General features: G+C 42.1%; 1 protein-coding gene across 3 annotated transcripts in view; it reads left to right on the top strand.

The window, feature by feature from the left end:
* Positions 1-2674: 2674 nt before the first annotated feature.
* The window catches only part of STYK1 (serine/threonine/tyrosine kinase 1), a 55232-nt gene continuing 38544 nt past the window's right edge, over positions 2675-19362 (top strand). The window contains exon 1 of one of the 3 annotated variants that reach the window (XM_010858669.1): positions 2675-2985. The gene's annotated coding sequence lies outside the window, so the exon portion shown is untranslated. The remainder of the gene's footprint in view (positions 2986-19362) is intronic. The other 2 variants (XM_010858670.1, XM_010858671.1) reach the window with 2 other exon arrangements.

Here is a 19362-nt window from a genome sequence, read left to right as displayed (position 1 = left end):
TTCATTCCAATCCCAAAAGAAAGGCAATGCCAAAGAATGCTCAAACTACCGCACAATGGTACTCATCTCACATGCTAGTAAAGTAATGCTCAAAATTCTCCAAGCCAGGCTTCAGCAATACGTGAACCGTGAACTTCCAGATGTTCAAGGTGGTTTTAGAAAAGGCAGAGGAACCAGAGATCAAATTGCCAACATCCACTGGATCATGGAAAAAGCAAGAGAGTTCCAGAAAAACATCTATTTCTGCTTTATTGACTATGACAAAGCCTTTGACTGTGTGGATCACAGGAAACTGTGGAAGATTCTGAAAGAGATGGAAATACCAGACCACCTGACCTGCCTTTTGAGAAACCTATATGCAGGTGAGGAATCAACAGTTAGAACTGGACATGGAACTGGTTCCAAATAGGAAAAGGAGTACGTCAAGGCTGTATATTGTCACCCTGCTTATTTAACCTCTATGCAGAGTACATCATGAGAAACTCTGGGCTGGAAGAAGCACAAGCTGGAATCAAGATTGCCGGGAGAAATATCAATAACCTCAGATATGCAGATGATACCACCCTTATGGCAGAAAGTGAAGAGGAACTAAAAAGCCTCCTGATGAAAGTGAAAGAGGAGAGTGAAAAAGTTGGCTTAAAGCTCAACATTCAGAAAACAAAGATCATGGCACCTGGTCCCATCACTTCATGGGAAATAGATGGGGAAACAGTGGAAACAGTGTTAGACTTGATTTTTGGGGGCTCCAAAATCACTGCAGATGGTGACTGCAGCCATGAAATTAAAAGACGCTTACTCCTTGGAAGGAAAGTTATGACCAACCTAGATAACATATTGAAAAGCAGAGATATTACTTTGCCAACAAAGGTTCGTCTAGTCAAGGCTATGGTTTTTCCTGTGGTCATGTATGGATGTGAGAGTTGGACTATAAAGAAAGCTGAGCACGGAAGAATTGATGCTTTTGAACTGTGGTGTTGGAGAAAACTCTTGAGAGTCCCTTGGTCTGCAGGGAGATCCAATCAGTCCATTCTGAAGGAGATCAGTCCTGGGATTTCTTTGGAAGGAGTGATGCTAAAGCTGAAACTCCAGTACTTTAACCACCTCATGTGAAGAGTTGACTCATAGGAAAAGTGTCTGATGCTGGGAGGGATTGGGGGCAGGAGGAGAAGGGGACGACAGGATGAGATGGCTGGATGGCATCACTGACTCGATGGACGTGAGTCTGAGTAAACTCCGGGAGTTGGTGATTGACAGGGAGGCCTGGTGTGCTGCAATTCATGGGGTCGCAAAGAGTCGGACATGACTGAGTGACTGAACTGAACTGAACTGAACTTGTCCTGTCTATATATATTTAAATTTTTTTCTAGGTCTTAAAGGTTATAACTTTTGTGACTATGGTGACTCCTTTACAAAAAGAAGATTTTTAAACAGAATTCTGTGTATCAGATTGGGTATTCAGCAAGATACTCAGGTGTTGCAGGAATTACAAAAATGAGTATGCCACAGTCTCTACTTTGAGGAAATCAGGGTCCATGGGGAAGCAGAGTAGAAGAAGCCATAATACAAAGCTCAGATTTGTTCATTTGGCTTTTATTCATCAGTTATGACATAAAGGATGGGCAGAAAATTTGACTGATGAGCCTTCATTCTTTCATTTTTTTAAATTGAGGTAAAATTCACATAACATAAATTAACCACCAACCATTCTTAAATGTACAATTCAGTGGCATGCAGTACAGTTCTTCCTATTTTAAAAGAGCTCTGAAGGAAATAAAACTATCAATAGCAAAGACTCCAGAGAACTGAAGTGCCCCAGTCTTCAAATGCTCGACATCACATGGTACCCAAATTCTTTCTGTTCTAAGGATGCCCAATTTCTGCTTGGTTTGCTAACAATGCTGAGCAAGCAAGCCATCTATACACTACTGCTGCTACTGCTAAGTCACTTCAGTCGTGTCCGACTCTGTGCGACCCCAAAGACGGCAGCCCACCAGGCTCCCCGGTCCCTGGGATTCTCCAGGCAAGAACACTGGAGTGGGTTGCCATTTCCTTCTCCAATGCATGAAAGTGAAAAGTGAAAGTGAAAGTGAAGTCGTGTCCGACTCTTAGCGACCCCATGGACTGCAGCCTACCCGGCTGCTCCACCCATGGGATTTTCCAGGCAAGAGTACTGGAGTGGGGTGCCATCGCCTTCTTCGATCTATACACTATGTGGCCTATATTTCTTGAGTAGAACGTGTATTCGGTGCTAGTATCAAGTTTGGAGTTCTCCCAGCCGAGTGTTTTCTTCAGGGTCTTCTATGTAAATTCCTTGTGGGCCAGTAACCAAAGTAGGTGGCTCATTACTGTATCCCTAGAGGAAAACCCAGCACAAAGATTATTTTAAAAGCATTTGTGAATGATTGATTACTTACTCCGGAGATTTTTATGTTCAATTATTCCCTATCTATTGCCTCATGGTCAGTATTAACTGGGGCACTCAGTAAAGGTTTGGGGTTGCGATTGTCCCTGTGCCCAAGGTCAAATCCTGGCCATTTTGAGCACCGAAGAAGGCAACTGTTACTGAGTTGCACAGAAGGTGGCGCTGTTGCGCCTCATCGTGATTGCATTATCACCTGGACAGGCAGGTCTCTTATACCTGACTGTCTAGCAATCGCTTGAGAAGGAAATGAATAAGTTGATCAGCAACAAGTCCAGCTTTTACAATTTCGGCAGAGGTTTCCTTCTGGTTCCGGTGTGGTGAGGCCCGGAAACCTCAGTGCCCGCAGACTTTTCCTTTTGTGGGGAGCCCGCCCAAACTCCATCCTTTGCCCGCGGCCACGCCCCACAGTGGGAAGGAGGGACTGAAAAGCATTTCCTTGAGGCCGGCACAACTTGCCCTACGCAAAACGAGTTTGTTTTTTGTTTTTTTCCCCCCCTTCCCTGGCTGAGCCAGTTTCATCTGAAATACAGAGTGACCGGAGGAGGAACCGGAGGAGGGACAAGGTACTGGAAATGGTTTGGGGGTATGAAGGATGAGAGGAGGATGGTAGTGATGCGGCCGAAAGGGGGATGGCTGTGGGTGGCTGTCTGTATTTATGTGAACAAACAGCAATCACCAGGTGAATGAATCTGTATTTCTTCCGAACAGGCATCTTGCGAGTTTGGGCTTCTGTCTTTTTTTAAGACAGAATTTTGGCAATTTTCAGCCATTTGGGCAAGGAGAGAGGCAGCCAGAAAGCGAAGGGATGAGGGGTCTCTGTGTATTCCTGGAGAGGAGGCCATCGTGAGAGGGGAGATAGAAACAGTCTAGTACAGGAATTACTTGTCACAGGACAGTAAGGTCGTTCAGTCCGCCTTTGGGCTCAGCTCAGCTTCTCATCTGCTAAGCATAATTAAGAATGGTAATTATCTCTTGTAGTTGTTGTGATATTTAAGTGAGATAATATCTGTAATCACGCTTAAAAATTGTAGTGTGATATGCTATTCTTTGTTTACAGGAATTTCAGTTTTCTTCTTGTTTTCTCTTTTTCTTTGTATTGAAGTGTAGTTGATTTAAAATACTATATTAGTATCAGATGTGCAGCATAGTGATTGATTTTTTATAGTATTATTATAGGTTTCATTCACTCCATTAAAAGTTAGTACAAAATAATGGCTATAATTCCCTGTGCTGTACAATATGCTTATCTATTTTATATTGAGTAGTTTGTGTCTCTTAATCCTCTACTCCTGTCTTGCCCTTTCTCTCTTCTCTTTCCCCACTAGTAACTACTAGTTTGTTTTCATATCTGTGGGTCTGTTTTGTTTTGCTATGTACATTCATTTGCTTTATTTCTTATATTCCACAAGTAAGTGTGAATACAGTATTTGTCTTTGTCTGACTTATTTCACTATGCATAATATTCTCTAGGTTCATCTATGTTGCTGCAAATAGCATTATTTCATTCCTTTTTATGGCTGAGTAATATTCTATAGTATATACGTACCACCTCTTTTTTATCCACTTATCTGTTGATTGCCACTTGGGTTGCTTCTATTGCAATATACTTTGTATATCGTATATAATGTTGCCTTGAACATTGGGTCACATGAATCTTTTCAAATTAGTGTTTTTGTGTTTCCAGATAGACACCCAGGAGTGGACTTGCTGGGTATTATGGTGGGTTTGGGCTTGCCAGTTTGCTCAGTGGTAAAGAATCCACCTGCAAATGGAGAGGCAGGTTTGATCCCTGGATTGGGAAGATCCCCTGGAGAAAGAAATGAAAATCCACTTCAGTATTCTTGCCTGGGAAATCCCATGGACAGAGGAGCCTGGGGGGCTGCAGTCCATGGAGTCACAAGATAGTCAGACACGACTCAGTGACTAAACAACAAGAGGGTCGTTCTGTGTTTAGTTTTTTGAGGAACATCCATATTATTTCCATAGCAGCTACACCAATTTTTGTTTCCACCAAGAGTGTACAAGAGTTCCCTTTTTTCTACCTCCTTTCCAACATTTGTTATTTACAGCCATTCTGACAGGTGTGAGGTGACAGTGATTTTGATTTGCATTGTCCTGCTGATTAGTGTTGTTGGGCATCTTTTCATGTGCCTCTTAGCAATCTGTATGTCTTTGGGAAAATGTCTATGTAGGTCTTCTGACCATTTTTTGATTGGGTTATTTTTTAATATTGAATTGTGTGAACTGTTTGTATATTTTGGATATTAAGCCTTTGTTAGTTGTATCATTTTTAGACATTTTCTTCCATTCCATACATTGTTTTTTTGTTTTTTGGTGCTTCCTTTGCTGTGCAAAAGCCTCTAAGTTCAATTAGATTCCATTTGGGCTTTTTGCTTTTATTTCTTTATTTCTTTTTCTTTTTTTGCTTTTATTTCTTTTGTCTTAGGAGAATGATCCAAGAGAATATCGTTATAATTTGTGTCAAAGAGTGTTCTACCTATGTTTTCTTTTAGAAATTTTATGATTTCAGGTCTTACATTTTGGTCTTTAAACCACTTTGAATTTCTTGTGTAAAGAAATGTTCTGATCTCACTGCTTTATGTTGTTATTGTTATTCAGTCACTTTATGTTGTTGTTGTTGTTGTTCAGTGTCTGATTCTTTCTGACCCCCATGGACTGCAGCAGGCCAGGCCTCCTTGTCCCTCACTATCTCCCAAAGTTTGCCCAAGTTCATGTCCACTGAGTCAATGATACCATACTATTTTTGATTACTATAGATTTGTTGTCTAGTCTAAAGTCAGGGAGAGTGATTTCTCCACGTCTCTTCTTTCTCAAGGTTGGTTATTTGGCTCTTTTGTGTTTCTATAACAATTTCTTAACTATTTGTTCTACTTCTATGAAAAATGGTTTGATGGCATCACCGATTAATGGACATGAACCTGGGCAAACTCCAGGAGATGGTGAGGGACAAGGAGGCCTGGTGTGCTGCAGTCCATGGGGTCACAAAGAGTTGGACATGACTTGGTGAACAACAACTATAAAAAATGCCATTGATATTTTGGCAGAGATTGCATTGAATCTGTAAATTGCCTTAGTTAGTATGGTAATTTTAACAACATAGATTCTTCCAATTCAGGAACATGATATAGCTTTTCATCTGTTTGTGTTATCTCCAGTTTTCTTCATCAGCATCTTATAGTTTTTGGAGTATATTTCTTTTGTCTCCTTAGGCAGGTTTATTCCTCGGTGTTTTATTCTTTTTGAAATGATTATAAATGAGTTTTGATCCCCTTCCCTCTCTCTTCTCTCCCTGGAAACCCTTTAATGAAAATATTGGTGCATTTAATCTTATCCAAGAGATCTCTTAGGTTGATTTTATTTTTTAAAATTTGCTTCTCGTTTTGCTTTTATGATCAAGTGATTTCCATTACTCTATCTTACAGATCACTTATGCATTCTACCATATCACTTAATCTGCTATTTATTCTTTCTAGTGTGCTTTTTGTTATTGAATTCTCCATTTTTTAGAGTTTTTAGAAATATTTTCTAGTTAAAATTCTCACTGTGTTCATTTATTCTCTTCTCTAATTTAGTTAACATTCTTATTACTAATGCTTTGAATTCTTTCTCTGGTAATTGTTTATTTCTGTTTTATTATATTTTTTTCAGGATATTTTTCTTGCTGTTTCAATTGAGAGCAGTTCCTCTGCCTTTTTTGTTTGTTTGTTTGTTTTGTTTTGTTTAACTTTCTCTGACCTAAATTCAGGTGAAATAGTTACCTCTTGCAGTCTTAAAGGGGTGTTCTTGGGTGGGAGCATCTCTGTGTAGACTCGGTGTGCCCTGTGCCTTTGGTGGGAGAGCTGGATTTAATGTGGATGTAATCACATCTTTCCTCAGGGTGTGCTGGAAGCTTGGAGAAGGCAATGGCACCCCACTCCAGTACTCTTGCCTGGAAAATCCCATGGATGGAGGAGCCTGGTGGGCTACAGTCCATGGGGTCTCTAAGAGTCGGGCATGACTGAGCGACTTCACTTTCACTTTTCACTTTCATGCATTGGAGAAAGAAATGGCAACCCACTCCAGGGTTCTTGCCTGGAGAATCCCAGGGACAGGGGAGCCTGGTGGGCTGCCGTCTATGGGGTCGCACAGAGTCGGACACGACTGAAGTGACTTAGCAGCAGTGCTGGAAGCTGCCATCTTAATAGGAGGTCAGGCTGGACATGTAGGGGCAAGAGCCGAAGCTGGTGTGAGCAGGAACTTCCCCTCTTCCCAGTGGCCATGACTGCTCTATTGTGGATAAGGGCTAATTCCAAGTTGTTGAAGCAGAATTCCTGAGGGCTGGGCCAAGCTGGCTTGGTTTCCTTGTGTTTATTTTTTAAAGGTTATTTATTTATGTATTTTGGCTGTGCTGTCTCTCTGTTGCCACTGGCTCTTCTCTGGTTGCAGCGAGCAGGGCTAGTCTTTGCTGTGGTGCTTGGGCTTCTCATTGCAGTGCTTCTCTCATTACACAGCAAGGGCTCTAAGGAGCATGGGCTTCAGTAGTTGCTGCATGGGAGCTCAGTCACTGGGGCTCCTGGGTTCTAATCACAGGCTCCGTAGAGGTGGCACATGGGCTTAATTGCTCCACAACATGTGAGATCTTCCTGGACCAGGGATTGAATCTGTGTCTCCTGCATTGGTAGGTGGATTCTTTATTGCTGAGCCACTAGGGAAGCCCCTCTGTTTCCTCTAAGTGTGTTTTCCCCTCTCTTTTTTCTGGGACCCTTGTCCTACAGGGAGTAGTGTTGAAGCAAGGGGGTCCACGGGGTCTGTCCACTTATTCCAGTCACAGACAGAGATCCGAATTGTCTCTGATGGGCTACCTGTGCCAATGCCTGCAGTCGTTTCTCTCACTCTGCTCAGATGTAGCTTTGGGTTCAAGTCCCTTTGTCCCTCATGGCTGATCACTGTCCATCCCTGTTGTGGAGCATCACCTCAGGGCAGGCTGAGTGAGCTGGGGTAGGGGCTTCCCTGGTGGCTCAGTGGTAAAGAATCCGCCTGCAGTGCAGGAGCCTCAGGCTCCATCCCTAAGTTGGAAAGATCCACTGGAGGAGGGCATAGCAACCCACTCCAGTATTCTTGCCTGGAGAATCCCATGGACAGAGGAACCTGGTCGCCTCAGTCCCTGGGGTCACGAAGAGTTGGACATGACTGAAATGACTTGGTGGGCAGGCAGGAGCTATGGTGGGTCGGCCACCTCAAAGATCTGGGCTGCTTCTGAGGTACTGTTGAATAAGCTCTGACAATGGCTCCTGCTGCCTCACCCAGGCTCTGCCCCACCCAGATCACCCCTGCGTTTCCCACAGCTGAGCTTTCTTCCTGGTCATGGCCACCCTGATCCAGTGTCACGCTGTGACCCAGGGTAAATGGGGGCTCGTTCCCCCTGCATCAGCTGGGGCGTGCGCCCAGGCTGTCTCGGGAAAATTGGGGCCACAGCACCTCCACTCCACCTGTGGGGGCAGGCCAGTGCATGTGCGCTCCTCCTGAGTAAGTCCAGGTTCCCCACAGCTCTCCTGTTAGTCCTGGTGGTCTTCCCACCTGCCAAGGGGACCCATCTCCCCAACAGAGGACCCCAGGACTGGGGTGCCCAATATGTGGCTTGAACTGCCCACTCCCCAGCATGGCTCTCTACCCGTGTGATCTTCCTTTTCCTCCCAAGTCCTGACCTGATCACTTTAATTCTCTTCTTACTGGATTAAGTGTTCATCTTTCTTACAGCCTTGGTTGTGCAGGAACTTGGTTTCTGTCAGTCTCTAGTTTTCAGTGAGAATTGTTCCATATGTAGATGAATTTTAGACGTGTTCATGGGGGGAGGTGCTCTCCACCTCCTCCTGTTCCACCATCTTGATGCCATCTTTGTCTTTCCTTTTTCTTTTTTTTTTTAAAGATTTTTAAAAATGTGGGCCATATGTTTAAGTCTTTATTGAATTTGTGATAATATTGCTTCTGCTTTATGTTTTGACTTTTTGGCCTCAAGGCATGTGGGAGCTTAGTTCCCTGACCAGGGATTGAACACACACCCCGTGCATTGGAAGGTGGATTCTTAACCACTGGACCACCAGGGAAGTTCCTCTTTTTCTTAATTTGTTGGTCCTTTTCATCAGTCTCTCAGCCTCATTCCCATTTTGTCTCCTTTCTTACCCTTTTATTTCTGTGTTTGTGGATTCCTGTTATGAATCCTCTCCTCATCTGAGCGGTTCACACATTTGAGACCAAGCTTTCTTCCCCCTAGTTACTGACAGCTATTGGTAGTTGTGGTGATAAAGGCATTAAGCTACTGTAATGTGTAACACACCCACACTGAAATTCACCTGGAAAAAGCCCTGTTTCCAAGTGTTAGGGATACAGCTAGGAGGAAAATAGCCAAAGTCCCCAAATTCTTGTTCTCATGAAGACTTTCATGCTTCTCTTCTAGCTCCCCACCAGGCTACTGCTCTATGTCTGCTTCTGGGCTGTGCTAATAAACGTGCATGGGCTTCTCTGGTGGCTCAGTGGTAAAGAATCTGCCTGCAATGCAGGAGCCACAGGAGATGTGGGTCTGATCCCTGGGTCAGGAGGGCATGGCAACCCCCTCCAGTATTCTTGCCTGGAGAATCCCCATGGACAGAAAAGCCTGGCAGGCTACAGTCCATAGGGTCGAAAAGAGTCAGACACGACTGAAGCGACTTAGCATGCATGCACGCATGCAATAAAAGGCCATAAAGAAGCTGAGTATGCCATCAGGGAAATTACTGTCTGGTTGGAAAGAAACTGATGACTGTAGGCAAACTGATTAAGTACTGAATAAGTAGGTGAGGTATTCAGTCTTTATATCAGCCTATCATCTGCGGAAAATAAAAGTAGAAGGGAATAAGTGTACACAAAGGAAAAGGAGATATGACACAGATATCTGTGTAGTGTGGAAAGAGTCTTGTGTAGAATGGAAGGAGTCCAGGGACCTGAAATCTGGTTTTAATGCCAGTTTTAAGCACTGGCACTCTTTTTGTTAGCCAAGAACAAGGTACTTACGTCAATATACTTTATTGTTTTATTGTTATTATTATCTTTCTGTCTTAGAAAATGAAGAGTTGAGATAGACTGGCAAATCTTGGGAGATTCTTTGATTAAAAAAATGAGTCTTTTATTTTTGAATTTCTTGTAAATTCTCTGAGTTTCCTAACCAGAATGATCATGAGGAGAATAGGTTAGAATTTAGCTGCAGAGACTGTCAGCTCTGGATAAGGAAAAGGAAGTGGGGATAAAGTGAAGGGGTTCCTATCCATGCCTTGACTTCAGCTCAATTTCCTAAAATTACTCTTACACTCCTAAGCTCAGGGAGCCTTCTCCACAACTTTCCCCTGCCTACAACTCCAGGTGAACTGGGCAATGTATACTCCAGCTATACCATGCTGTGAAAGTCACTTCTAAAAAGTGAGATTCCAGGGAACAAGGGTTTCCTTGATGCTCATGGTTTATTTAACCCTCATCAGTCTAAGTTCTATCTCAGATTTTAAGCATTAGGTTTGCCCCTTCCACACCTGCTGCTGCTGCTAAGTTGCTTTAGTCATGCCCGACTCTGTGCGACCCCATAGACGGCAGCCCACCAGGCTCACCAGTCCCTGGGATTCTCCAGGCAAAAACACTGGAGTGGGTTGCCATTTCCTTCTCCAGTGCATGAAAGTGAAAGTGAAAGTGAAGTCGCTCAGTCGTGTCTGATCCTTATCGACCCCATGGACTGCAGCCCACCAGGCTCCTCCGTCCATGGGATTTTCCAGGCACGCATACTGGAGTGGGTTGCCATTGCCTTCTCGGCTGCCACACCTAATCTGCACTTAATTTGTTTTCTAATTTATACTAATAACCTTTTTTGGCATTGAGGTAGCCAGTTGCCAACATAGCTAATTCTTTTTCTTTTTAATTAAAGTATAATTGACCTACAACATATGTTAGTTCCAGGTGGACAAAATAGTAATTTGATAATTCTATGCATTTCAAAAGGATCAATACAATAAGTCTAGTTATCATACATGGTTATTACAATATTATTGACTATATTCCCCATGTTATATATTTCATCCACATGACTCGTTTATTTTATAACTGGAAGTCTCACCTGTTTCACCCATCACCTCACCCTCTTCCCCTTTGGCCACTACCTGTTTTTGTCTGTATCTGTGAGTCTATTTCTATTTTGCTAGGTTTAGTCATTTGCTTTCTTTTTCAGATTTCACATATAAGTGAAATCATATGGTATTTTTCTGTCTTTCTCTGTATGATTTGTTTCACCTACCATACCTTCTATATCCATTAATGTTGTCATAAATGGTAAGGTTTCATTCTTTTCATGACAGAGTAATTTTCCATTCTCTATGTCTGTCTGTGTATCTATCTCACATATTCTTTATCCATCCACCTATTTAGGCCTTCCCTGATAGCTCAGTTGTTAAAGAATCCGCCTGCAATGCAAGAGACCCCAGTTTGATTCCTGGATCGAGAAGATCCACTGGAGAAGGGATAGGCTACCCACTCAAGTATTGTTGGGCTTTCCTTGTAGCTCAGCTGGTAAAGAATCCACTTGCAATGCGGGAGACCTGGGTTCAATCCCTGGATTGGGAAGATCCCCTGGAGAAACGAAAAGCTACCCACTCCAGTACTCTGGCCTGGAAAAATCCATGAACTGTATAGTCCATGGGGTCACAAAGGGTCAGACATGACTGAATAACTTTCACTTTCACTTCCATACACTATTTATGGACACTTAGGCTATTTCCATACCTTGGCTACTATGAACAATATTGTAATTAATATGGGGTGTGTGTATCTTTTTGAATTAGTATTTTTTTCTTCAGAAAAATACCCTGGAGGGGAATTGCTGGATCATATGGTAATTCTATTTTTATTTTTTGAGGAAACTCCATACTATTCTCCATAGTATTTGTACTAGTTTACATTCCCATCAACCATGTAGAAGGGTTTCCTTTTTTGCACACTCCCTCCTTATTGATTCTCTGCCTAGATGATCTGTCCATTGATGTAAGCAGGGTGTTAAAGTTCTCCTATTATTGTTGATGATCATTACCCTAAACTGTTGGGTATATGTTGCTTATCTCCATTTAGTTTTGTTCTTTTTCTGGTGTTTTATTTTGTTTCTTTATTTGGAGTGTATTCCTCTGTAACCTCATTTTGTCTAATTCTCTGTGTTTATTTATATAAACTAACACAGCATTTGTGTGTTAGTCACTTAGTCATGTCCAACTCTTTTTGACCCCATGGACTGTAGCCAGCCAGGTTCCTCTGTCCATGGAATTCTACAGGCAAGAATATTACAGTGGGTAGCCCTTCTATTCTCCAGGGGATCTTCACAACCCAGGAGTTGAACCTGGGTCTTCTGCATTGCAGACTGATTCTTTACCATCTGAGCCACCAGGGAAGCCGTGAAAGTGAAGTAAAAGTCGCTCAGTTAGTGTCCTACTCTTTGCGACTCCGTGGACTATACAGTCCATGGAATTCTTCAGGCCAGAATATGGAATGGGTAGCCTTTCCCTTCTCCAGGGGATCTTCCCAACCCAGGGACTGAACCCAGGGTCTCCTGCCTTGCAGGCCTATTCTTTACCAGCTGAGCTACCAGGGAAGCCCTACTAACCTTCACTCATCTTTCCAGTGGTTCAGGAACCCTACGCTTGGGAGCCTAGTGTGGGACTCGGAACCCCACTACTTGGCAAGAACTTCTGTAATAGTTCCTATCCTCCAGTTTGTGGGGTACCCAGCTGCAGGCGTGGGTCTTGACTTCTCCTACTCTGCTTCTCCTACTCATTGTCCTTCTTATAGGTGTAGTTGTCAAAAACCTTTCCTGCTCTTCCTCAGGTCTTTTATCTATAGTTGCTCTGTAAATAGTTGTAATTTTGGTGTCCTGGTGATAGGAGGTGAGTTCAGGTTCTTTTACTCCACCCTCTGGGCCTCACCACCTCAATAAAAGCAGTTCCTGGTTTGTTTGGTGTTTTTTTGGCCATACCATGCAACATGTGGGATCTTCAGTCCCCAACCAGGAGTCAAACCCATCCCCACGTACACTGTAAGTGTGGGATCTTAGCCACAAAATTGCTACAGAAATCCCTCAATAAAGCCAATTCTTAGCAACTGAGTGATCATAGCAACTTGAAGACAGTGACTGAATGTTTTATACCTACAGTTTTATACTTTTATGGACTAAATTACTGGTAAGAATGATAAATGAGAAGAAATCCTGCTTTAAGTTTTTTCTTATACAGCTGTTAACATCTTACACCTTCAGTCATAGTAAACTACCCTATTTTCACACACATAACAGTGTGTATATGCATAATATGTATTTTGTCAGTTAACAAAATACGTAGAAATACAGTGCTGTTTTCAGAGCATTGATCTAAATTACAGTTATTGTATGTATGTAATTCTGGGTTATGTTAGAATTCTACTAAGAAATTGTAGGGGATGCTAAAGTTTGAGGAAAAAAAGTGCTTCAAAGGTCAATTGTTGTTGTTTAGCTGCTCATTTGTATCCAACTCTGAGATCCCATGGACTATAGCCCACCAAGCTCCTCTGTCCATGGGGTCTGGTATGAATACTGGAGCAAATTGCCATTTCCTTCTGCAGGGAATCTTCCTGACCCAGGGATCGAATCCATGTCTCCTGCTTGGTAGGTGGATTCTTTACACTGAACCACATACACTGTGGCCATAGAAAAATCTCAATAATACATATATAATACTCATATTTGAAGTCTGTTAGCTTCCTGGAGAAAACTTCAAAATTATTAGGTTTCACCAGAGCATCAGTTTTGAATGATTTAACCAAATGGCCTGTCTTGTTGGGTACACATGGGCTGTTGTGTTGAACAACTCTGGGAGACACCATAGATGTTATATTCATATTATGCTGTCACCTGAATGATGAAAAATATTTGCCAAAGATGATAATTTGGAGTTTAGAGAAGATGACCCTAAGCAATTTCTCTTTTTTTTTTTCTGATAGTAATCAGATTTCAAGACCCATTGTAGACCAAACTACCCTGAGTTTGTGTCCTTAGGATCCGCTTCTCCAAAGTCGCTTTTAAGTTGGATGGGGTTGGCTTAGCCCAGACAGAGCAAGTGTCCACTGCCCCTTGCTTAAGTGCTGTGTGATGCCCCACCAGCCAGAGCCCAAAGTCAGTGCTGCCTCAGACTAGTTAAAGGCTACAGCAGCGGGGAAGGGCTTGTTTATCTGAGTAGAAGTGACAGGCTAGGCTTGTGGTTCAAGGAAGGGGGCGGGGAGCTAAGGGAATGCTGAAAATCTGTCTTGACTGCCTTGCTTTCCATCAGATTTATAAGCAAACACCACAGATCCAACTAGTCTGGTTTGAAGCTGCTCTGCTACCTCCGTGGTCTTTCCCCATGGGTCCCAATTCCTGACCCCTTTAGTGTTCTTTGGGGCTCACCTCTTAGTATGAATCAAAATGAGTTTTGGTGGAGGAATAAATAAGCAGAATATTCACTGGAACATTCTTAAAGCCCTGCAGTGCCAGCAATGAAAATACAACTGGAATGTAAAGTCTCTTCAACCTCAGAAATGTATGCGGTAGATTTTCTGAGGTTAATTCAGACACATATACAACCCAAAGGCATGACAGGCAGAAGAAACTATGAAACTGTAGGCACATGGTGAATTCTAACAACTATGCTCATCTTCCTTATCCTCATCCGTACAAAACTGGATAAAAAGAGAACCAATACCCAGTCAGCCTTTTGAAGGGTGGAAAATTATAATGAAAGAGGACCAGATGGACATTCAAGGCACACAAGGCTAGTCTTAGCTCAAGTGCTAATTAGTTATTGGAAAAAACCTGAACCCTGCGCCTGTTTCCTCATCAGCTAGTTACGGAGGCTGCTGCTGCTGCTGCTAAGTCGCTTCAGTCGTGTCCAGCTCTGTGCGACCCCATAGACAGCCTCCCACAAGGCTCCTCTGTCCCTGGGATTCTCCAGGCAAGAACACTGGAGTGGGTGTTACGGAGGCTAGGTTTGTTTAATTGCTTTCAAAAGGCTCTTCTGATTGTACGTGTTTAGAATTCATTTGTGGAATTCATGTTGCATCTCATAAGAATAAGAAATGGAATAAGAAATGGAATGCAGGGTTGCTCTTTTTAGAGTTTCTTTAGCAGGGAGGTGTGTCTGAAGTGGCCCAGGAGACACAGTGCTGGTTTCTTCAATTACAGTGTGGGAACAGAATGATTTTTTGACACTGAGAATTTAACTTGGCATGTTTGCATCCCTTCTTTTATTTTTATTAATTAATTTTTATTGCAGTAGAATTGCTTCACAGTTTTGTGTTAGCTTCTACTGCATAGCAAGATGAATCAGCCGTACATAAACCTATATTCCTTCTTGAGGCCCAAATAGTTCCCTTATCACTAAGTGACCTCAAAGTCTCACCCTGTTTTTCTTGTCCTCACCCATGTTCATTAAGAGTAATAATGGATTCATGATCAGAAAGTCCCACATCCGATCAGATCTCTGATTTATTTTCTGACCCTAGATGAGTCACCTTTGTACTTAGACCTTATTTTCCACATGCACTATGAAGTTGTTAAAATGGTCATGGGTTGTCCTGAAGTGGCTTTCTTTCCTAAGACTGAAGATAACTTTGAAGAACACTCCAAGTTTTCAGGATTGGAAAAAAATGCAGATAAATGAAATGTGATTTTATCATTATCTGTAAAGCACCTCCTCTTCACCACCACTACCTTGATCTTTCTAGATCTCATCTTGGGCTGCTATTTTTTTCTTTTTTTAAAAAAAATATTTTTAATTGGAGGATCATTGCTTTACAATGTTTTGTTGGTTTCTGCCGTACAACAGCATGAATCAGCCATAAGTATACATATATCCTCTCATTCTTGAACCCCCTCCCATCCATCCCTTTGAGTTGCTATCAAAATTATTTTTAATTGACTGACTTAACATGGGCTGGGAAATAGAGGCAAGCTGATTTAAAGGTATGAGCTTAGATTATCTACAAACAGAAGAGCAGTAAAGCTTTGATAGTATCAGCAGGCCACGGGTTGTGGGTTTATATAAATTCAGATAGTGTGTGAGATAAATCCTTCAGACAAAGTTCACTGAACCCTGGGAGAGGACTCTGAGTTGTATGGTTTCACAGTGATATTAGGTGCTGCACCTTTTGATTTTTATTTCAACATTAACTAAATAAATTTTGGCTGTCTGGGGAGTGGTGATTTCTGTAGGTAAGGTATATAAAAACTTGCAGGATCTTAGTTCCCTGACCAGGGATTGAACCTCAGCCCTTGGCAGTGAAAGCACTGAGTCCTAGCCACTGAACCTCCAGGGAAGTCCCCAGAATTAATTATTTTAAAACGTACTACAAAGCTGCAGTGATTAAGGCCATGCACTATAGGCATAAGGAGAATCTGGACTTCAGACCCTGGGATCCCTGTTTTCAGGCCTCCAGCCTCAGGTTGAATTATAGTCCCAGATTTCCTGACCTTCCAACTTGCAGATGGCAGACTGTGGGGCTTCTCAGCCTCCATAGCCTTGCAAGCCAATTCCTATAATAAATTTCCATATATATATATATATATATCCTATTATATATAGGATAAATTTCCATATATATATATATATATCTCCTATTGGTTGTTTCTCCAGAGAACCCTCATTAATACAATGGATGAAACTTGGAAACTTGCTAAAGCCAAACACAGAAGGTCACAGATTATATGATTCAATTTATATAAGATATCCAAAATAGGCAAATCCGTAAAGATGAGAGATAGATTAGTGATTGCTCAGGAGCTTGTGGTGGGGAGGTGGGCACTGGGAAGTGGCTGCTCTTGGTACAGGTTTTTATCTATTTATTTATTTATTTTTGGCTGCACTGGGTCTTCATTGCTACACGGGCTTTTCTCTAGTTGTGGCAATTGGGGGGCTACTCTTCATTGCAGTGCACGGGCTTCTAACTGCAGTGACTTCTCTTGTGGAGCATCAGCTCTAGGGTGCTCCAGCTTCAGTAGTTAGAGTGCGTAGGCTCAGTAGTTGCGGCTCCCAGGCTCTACAGCACAGGCTCAATAGTTGTAGTGTGTGGGCTTAGTTGTTCCTCGGCACGTGGGATCTTCCTGGAACAGGAATCAAACTGGTGTCTCCTACATTGGCAGGCAGATTCTTTACCACTGTGCCACCAGGGAGGCCTCTAGGACAGGGTTTTTTTTTAAAGGATGTGATGAAAATAGTCTAAAACTAGATAGCAGTGATGGTTGTACAACTTTGTGAATATACAAAAAAACCACTAAATTGTACACATTAAAAGGGTGCATTTTATGCTTTCTAAACTTTATTTCCCAAAAAACCCACAAAAGCAATATTAAAGGCAATTTTAATTTTTTTAAAAATTATTTTTGAGAATCTGTTAGGGGAGCAGCGTACCGTGTAATGTAAAAGCCCTGATTCTAAAACCACACAACCTGGGCTGAAGTTCCAAATCCCTGCTTACTAGCTGTGTGATCTAGAGCAAGTTACTGAACTTCTCTGTGACACAGTTCCTTCATCTATATGTAGAGTGTTGAGAACAGTGCCTGACAGGTGGTGAGCAATGTATAAGTGTTTGTCGTTTTAACTATACTCCATAAAACGTACCAGGCAGTGGTGGGAAGCAGAAACCAGTGTCAAGAAAGCTGTGCTGATTTGTATCAGTTAAGGGTGGAGTCCAAAGTGGATTGCTTCACTTGGTTTATTGTCTGAACTCCGCTCTATGCTCACTCAGGGAAACAGCCTGGGCTTATCCGGAAAAGAGGGAGATAATGTGGAATGCCTAAACTGAATCCTCTTACCTGGGTTCTGGAAAAAGGTCCAAAAATACATTGTGTGCTCAGTCATGTCTGACTCTTTGCTACCCCATGGACTGTAGCCCGCTACAAAATTCCTCTGTCTGTGGAATTTTCCAAGCAAGACTACTGGAGTGGGTTGCCATTTCCTCCTCCAGGGGATCTTCCTGACCCAGGGATCGAACCCAGGTCTCCCACATTGCAGGCAGATTCTTTACCACAGTGCCGCCTGGGAAGCTCAAATGGAGGAAACCAGAGCAAGGGATGGTGAACAGTACTTAATGTATTTTTGTTGTTCAGTTAAATAAATGTTAGGCAAAAATTCTGAGGGTTTTCCTCTTGAGCGTAGACACAAACCTCATGATTTTTGTTCTCTTATCCTGTCTTTGTTTTAATCTTTTTTGCTCTTTTTAAAAATATTTATTTTTATATATTTATTTGCCTGCATCAGGTTATAGTCGAGGCATGCAGGATTTTTAGTTGTGGCATGTGGGCTCAAACCTGGGCCCCCTACATTCGGAGCTTGGAGTCTTAGCCACTGGACCACCAGGGAAGTCCCATCTTTTGCTCTTTCATTTCAAAAATCAAGATTAAGCAAAATAAGATCAAGTAAAGTTCATGTCACTGCCACATTTTTATTCCCAGGATGCATCAACAACCCAGGAGGGTAGCAGGTGTTTCAAGAAATATTTGCATCACTTTGCTTTAAACTGCTTTCTGCATCTTTGTGAAGGTACACTTAAATTTCTTGATTTTCCTATGGATCTCAATTTACTTACAGCAAATAGAGATTCTAATAGAAGGACTGGTTTACATAGCCATTTTGAGGGAAAGATGCACGAGTACCTGCTTGGTTGTGTCCAACTCTGCGACTACAAGGACTGTAGCCCACCAGGCCCTTCTGTCCATGGACTCCTCCAGGCAAAATACTGGAATGAGCTTCCTATGCCAGGGGATCTTCCTGACCTAGGGATCAAACCATGGTCTCTTACGGCCCCTGCATTGCCCCAGGCAGAATTTTCACCACCATGCCATCTGAGAAGCCCCAGTGATATATGAAAGGAGAAAAAGTATGACTAGTAAATGATGGGGCAGTGAGCAGAGTTGTCTTGAAGTTCTCTGAAATATATAGACAGGGCTTAACAGATTCCCAGTTCTTACTATAGAAAAGCTTTACCTGTGGGAAGCCAGGATTCTTCAAAAGAGATGGCAGTGGGCATGTGTGTATGTGTGTATATATGTGAATGTGTATGTATGCATGTGTACATGTGTGTATATATGAGTTTGTATATGTATGTGTGTGTATATATGTGTATGTATGTGTATATGTCTGTGCATGTGTGTATATGTATATGTGTGTGTGTGTGTGTGTTTGGAGCAGAATAATTCTACCTTGGGTTTCTGAAATCCTTTTATTCTAAAACTTTAAAAGTCCTTTCACATGTTTTATCTCATTTATCAGAATGTCTCTGATTAGATACTACAAGGATAATGATAATCCATGATGTTATAGATTAGGAATTAAAACACAGGGAAGTGATAAAATTTGGTCAAAGAGAGAGAGACAGCAAGAGAGAGAGGATAATAAACATAGCAGCCAATCTAGAACTTTATTATTAAATTAGAGCCTGGTGGATTTCCTCTGTATTAAATAAGAAAGGTTTTTGATTATTATTATTAAATAATCAATGCAAAGAAACAGGAAAACAACAGAATGGGAAAGACTAGAGATCCCTTCAAGAAAATTAGAGATACCAAGGGAATATTTCATGCAAAGATGGGCTCGATAAAGGACAGAAATGGTATGGACCTAACAGAAGCATAAGATATTAAGAAGAGGTGGCAAGAATACCCAGAAGAACTGTACAAAAAAGATCTTCACGACCAAGATAATCACGATGGTGTGATCACTCATCTAGAGCCAGACATCCTGGGAATGTCGAAGTCAAGTGGGCCTTAGAAAGCATCACTACGAACAAAGCTAATGGAGGTGATGGAATTCCAGTTGAGCTATTTCAAATCCTGAAAGATGATGCTGTGAAAGTGCTGCACTCAATATGCCAGCAAATTTGGA

This window comes from Bison bison, unplaced genomic scaffold (assembly GCF_000754665.1).
Source record: "Bison bison bison isolate TAMUID 2011002044 unplaced genomic scaffold, Bison_UMD1.0 scf7180017864390, whole genome shotgun sequence".
In the NCBI taxonomy this organism is placed as follows: Eukaryota; Metazoa; Chordata; class Mammalia; order Artiodactyla; family Bovidae; genus Bison; species Bison bison.
This window is presented reverse-complemented; position numbering and strand designations above follow the sequence as displayed.